The following is a 5,915-nucleotide window of genomic DNA, read 5'->3' on the forward strand; positions in this document are numbered from 1 at the left end:
GTTTACAGGCCTCTGTTCGCTTGCGGGTTGTGTTTGAGGTGGGCGGCCCTGCACACGTATTTATTACGCTTTCCAGACTTTCTGAATAGATTTTCTAAATAAACACGGGTTTTATGACGTGCAATGTGTTCCTAGCGCAGCCTCCGACTGTCTGTATTGTCACCAAAACGGTCTGCACCTCACTCCTTCCTCCCCGACCGGGGACTCCGCCGCCCTGCGCTGCGCGGGGGCACTCCACGGGGCGGCCGACCGGCACCGCTCCCCCAGATGTGTGCGCGTGTGCGCATGAGTGTGTGTACATGTGCGTGTGCACTCCATGTGTGTGCAATGTGCACGCACATGTGTGCATTCCCTGTGCATACGTGTGTGCATGTGTGTGCGTACTACATGTCTGTGTGCACTGTATGTGTGCGCACTCCGTGTGTGCACGTGTGTATGCACTGCACTCCATGTGTGCGTGTGCATGCATGTGCGCGTGCATGTGTGTGTGCGTGCGCTCCACGCAGAGCCCAGTGTGTGATGGGACAGGGCACCGGCAGGAGCCAGTGGAGGTCGTGTTGGTGAAGCAGGCGGCCTGGGGTGGCCGCGGGGAGCTGTCCCCACACCCCACTACCCGCCCCGCACTCCGCCCTCCTTTCTTTATACAGAAATACAACCGGGAGGTCCGCTGAGGGTCTTCACAAAATAAATGGCATCGAGGATGTGCCTGGCAGAGGGCAGAGGCCGTGGGCCATGTGGAGGGCGCGGTGGGTATATTCAGACGGGCCAGAGAAGGCGCCACTTGGCGGCGAGAGGCTGCGGGCAGATGGGGGGGACAGACATTCTGGTCATGAGCGCCCCTTAAAACTCTCAGGCTCCGTCCCGCAGACAAAGCCCACCGGTCCTTCACATGCAGCTCAGGCGTGGTCCCCACTAAGCCGTGTCCAGCGAGGTGGGCACTGGGCACCGAAGCAGGTCTGGTGCAGGGCACCTCCCTGCCGCCCGGAGCAGCCTGCGGCCACAGCCGCCTGTCCCTGCCCAGCTGCAGGCGGTGCCTGTACAGACTGAGTGGGAGCAGGAGGCTCTGAGCCGGGACCTACAGGCCCGACGCTCCACCACAATGACCCGTGTGGCCTTTGAGGCTCTACCCAGGGCTGTGCTGTGCTCGGCGAGAAGGCCTGTGGACCCTGGAGGTTGGTCACTTAATTCTCTTCTTCTTCCCAAGACCTCGCCGCTTCCTCTGGGAAGCCTGGCGGGATGTGTTTGAACTGGCACAACCTGCCACCAGGGGGCGAGTCCAGCCGCCTCCAAACATGCCCCTGGCCCTGCAGGGCCTGGAGGAGGGCTCCCCACTCCACCTGCCACCCGGGCTCTCAGCCCGCGGGGAGTCTGAGATCTGCGTCCACGTGGAGAAAAACGGTGTGAGGTCGTGTACGTGTGCATCTCGAACCTGCAAAGGGAGCGGCTTCCTCTCATTAGAAGTCGCCGCCTTCTCCCTGCCCCCACCCACCCAAAGCCCAGGGGAACGTTATGCTTCTAAAATATATGTCTATTGATTTCAGAGAGGAAGGGAGAGGGAGGGAGAGATAGGAACATCGGTGATGAGAGAGAGTCACCGACCTGCACGCGCCACACAGGGGATCGAGCCCACAACCCGGCGTCCAACCATGACCCCCTGGTTCATAGGTCGACACTCCACCCCTGAGCCTCGCAGCTGGGCCTGGAAAAGTTGACTTTGACACGCAGCACGAGCGGTGCTGAAAGGGGAGAGCGCGGTGGCTGCGGCAGCTGGAAGTCACGCTCCCTGCTCCCATTCCGGCTCCGGCTCCGGCTCCGGCCCCTGTGAGCTGCGTGGGGCCGTGGCCGTGGGGCTTCTGTAACATGATTGTGGGAAGACGTGTGGCTGCCCCTCCTTCCTCCTGTGGGCATGCGTGTGAGGGTGCACGGAACACGGGGATGGGGGGCAGCCACACCGCGTCCCCCCTCACTCGGGGGAATGTCCAGTGTCCCCTCAGGCAAACAGCCAAGGACACCAGGGCTCGCTCGACCAGCGCACCCTTCCTTTTGGGGTGGAGACGCCGCCAAAGGTGATGGGTCAGGACAAACCAAACATTAGCTCTCAGATACGCTGCTGAGGACCGCCCGCAGACCCAGCCGCTTGCGACGTGGACGCTGCTCTGGGGTCGAGCACACGGACCTGGGCCGTCAAACGCTGGCCTGCTCAGTGGGTGGCCGGTGTCTGAGAAGCGCTGGCCTTGTTCTGCGGCTCGGTGTGTCTCTCACCTGTGTGCCAGCATCGCACCCGCAGTGTGTTCGCTTCACACACGCACAGCTCAGCGGCTACGCGAACCTCTGGGGCTCAGGTCACGCTCAGAGATGGGCCAGCGGAGGCCTTGACCACGTCAGCAGCGTTCCCGCTCCCAGCCCACGGCTCCGGCTCAGGGGAGGCGCCGCTGGGGGAGGCTGACCGAGCTTGTGCGGTGACTTGGGCAAGACCAGAGGAAAGTGGCACGAGAGCCAAGGCCAGGGAGACACAGGACTGGGCGCCGGAGGAAACTGGCAACCAGCCCCGTCGGAGAACAGCCGGGCCGGCAACTCCTGGTCGGTGAAGAAAATCCACATTCATGGAAAACATGTCAGGCCAACAGTATGCACCCAGAATATACACAAATTTTTCGACTGCTTGAGACACCATTTAGGCTTTATTTTATTTTTATTTGTTTATTTTTAAATATATTTTATTGATTTTTTACAGAGAGGGAGGGAGAGGGAGAGGGATAGAGAGTTAGAAACATCGATGAGCTGCCTCCTGCACACTCCCTACTGGGGATGTGCCCCAACCAAGGTACATGCCCTTGACCAGAATCGAACCTGGGACCTTTCAGTCCGCAGGCTGATGCTCTATCCACTGAACCAAACCAGTTAGGGCTTATTTTTATTTTTTATTTTTTAAATACATTTATTGATTTCAGAGAGGACTGGAGAGAGAAACATCAATGATGAGAGAGAATCATGGATCGGCTGCCTCCTGCACGCCCCCTACTGGGGATCGAGCCTGCAACCCGGACATGTGCCTGGAATCGAACCATGACCTCCTAGTTCATAGGTCGACACTCAACCACTGAGCCACATTCAAGTTTTTAAAAAGTGACAAACTGATCTAAAATGCAGCTAATCAACTAATCAACTCCAGTACGGAACAAGATGCGAATGAATGAAGGCCGCTGGGCTGCTCGGGTGCGAGCCACCTCCCAGGCCAACACCAGACTGGCAGCGTAGACAGAGACGGTGCCAGCCGTGGCCGAGAGATGGGAGCGTGGAGTCTTTGCGACACTAGGAAGAGGGCCCTGGACTGAGTTCAAACTCGCTCGGTTCCTGTGTCCCAGTGCTCCGGCCCCTCATCCATTCACAGAACGACCGAGAGATCGAAGCCAGGGAACGGGGCGGTGCTTGCCAGCGCCTGTCCGCCGGGTCGTGGAAGAGCTCCAGGAGATTTATGTCGACATGGCCGCCAACTCAGGAATTTCTTGAAATGACGGGACCACGTGCCAAATGTGGGCCAATCGAGGGCAAGGGTGGCGTGCTCCCTCCCCAGTGTCACAGCCTGTGAATGAGCGCAGCCTGGAGCTTACAAACCTCCTTTCGAAGATGGTTTGTGCTCCAGCTGCACAGGGAGGCAGGAGGGCTCATTTACTTACAGTGGGGCCTTGACTTACGAGTGCCCCGACTAACGAGTTTTTAGAGATGCGAGCCGTCTCTCGGCCGATTTTTTGCTTTGAGTTGTGAGCTAAAATTCGGGTTATGAGCCAGCTTCAGATACCCCACCGCTAGTTGGCGCAGCGAACGTCACAGTGAACGCCACAACATCAGCCCAGCATCACGTGTCTCACTCGTTCACTTTTTGATTTGACATACGAGTAATTTGAGTTATGAGCTCCGTCACGGAACGAGTTAAACTCGTAAGTCAAGGCCCCACTGTATTTATTTTTAAAATGTTTTTATTGTTGATGTCAGAGAGGAAGGGAGAGGGAAGGAGAGAGAGAAATATCCATGATGAGAGAGAATCATGGATCGGCTGCCTCCTGCACGCACCACACTGGGGATTGAGCCTGAAAACCCGGCATGTGCCCTGAGCAGGAATGGAACCGTGACCTCCTGGTTCAGAGGTCGATGCTCAACCACTGAGCCAGGACGGCCGGCTGGAGACTTTATTTGCAATTGAAATTTCTGGAATACAAACCAGTCGTCATGATTTTGGAGACATTTCTAACGCGAACGGGCGAACGCTTGTTAGTGATCGTCAGCCTTGTGTGAAGTAGCTGCAAAGTCTGCCCCAAACTGAGGCGATGCCGGTCAGTGTGGACAGCCACTGACCTTTGAGCTCAAGGGAACACAACGGAGTTGCAACAAGAGGAGGTGAATTTACTTAACGTGAACCGAGGTCATTGCGAAACCGATGTTGCTTCTGCTTCAAAGCAAATTCTCCTGAAAAAGATGAGCTGGTTTTGTCTATGTGAGTGCCAAGGTTAAAGGGGAATGATTTGGGGAGGTGCTCGGTTCAGTGTGGAATTTCAAGGTGTGGCATAACCTGGGAATGGGGACAGACATCGGTACGTGGTAAACTCCATGAAACTTAAACGCAGATCAAGCTTTGCCAATGAAAACTTGGCAGCCGAATTGAGATGAATTGTAAGTCTAACATTCACACCAGATTTAGCAGGCTTAGTATGAAAAGAAGAACCTAAAACATTTCAATAATAACTTTTATGTTGGTTACATATTGAAATAACATCTTAGATCAGTGGTTCTCAACCTTGGCTGCACATTAGAATCACCTGGGAATCTTTTTAAAATCCTGATTTCTGGGCCTCATCCTCCGGAAATTCTGTTTCTTTGTTATGGGGTGGGTGGCCCCACCCCATAACAAAGAAACAGAATTTCCGGAGGATGAGGCCCAGAAATCAGGATTTTAAAAAGATTCCCAGGCGATTCTAATGTGCAGCCAAGGTTGAGAACCACTGTCTTAGATGGTTTGGACTAAATAGATGAGTAAAATCAATTCCACCTGTTTCCTTTTACGTTTTAACGTGGCTACGGAAACCTCACGTGGCTACTGAAACCTCACATTCGGTGGGCGGCTCCCGTTAGGTTTCCTCTGGGCTGTGTCCACCCGGACGGTCAGTCCCCTCCTCACGCCGGGGCGTGTGGCCCAGAGGGCTCTGTCCCCGTGTCCTCTCCAATGCTCCCTCTCGGACAGGTTCCATCCTTGGGCTAGTTCCTCTCACCCTTTCATTCCTGGGACCTGGGGGCGGAGCTACAGGCTCAATGGATTCAGGTCCCCTGCTGTGTACTTGATGTCCCATCGCTCCTGGAGACACCCCGCTGTCATCAGCGGAGGGGGGGGGGCCCTCCCTGTCAATCCGTGAGTGACCCCGGGGAGGCCTCTGCTGCCCGTAGCGCCCGGCCACACAAGCCCTCAGTGCTTGTAGCATCCATCCCGAGATCCGTCCGAGTGGGTCCCTCACAGGGACTGCCACCCGGCGTTCTTCCCCTCCTACCCTCCCTCCTTCCTCACTCGCTGGGCTCACCCTGAAGCTGCGGGAGACAGTTCACACAGCTACTGCTCTCGCGGAAACAGCCGAGCGTCGGCCCTGATCATGGCAGCGTCTCGGGGGTTATTTGCTTTTCTATGCACCTTTTTGAGGTTTTAAAAAAATTACTGTTAAGTTTTTTAAAGTAGCCCTAACCGATTTGGCTCAGCAGATAGAGCAGTGGTTCTCAACCTGAATGACCCTTTCACAGGGGTCGCCTAAGACCATCGGAAAACACATATGTAATTACATATTGTTTTTGTGATGAATCACTATGCTTTAATTATGTTCAATTTGTAACAATGAAATTGGGGGTCACCACAACATGAGGAACTGTATTAAAGG

This window comes from Myotis brandtii, unplaced genomic scaffold, assembly GCF_000412655.1.
Source record: "Myotis brandtii unplaced genomic scaffold, ASM41265v1 scaffold1077, whole genome shotgun sequence".
Taxonomy (NCBI): Eukaryota; Metazoa; Chordata; class Mammalia; order Chiroptera; family Vespertilionidae; genus Myotis; species Myotis brandtii.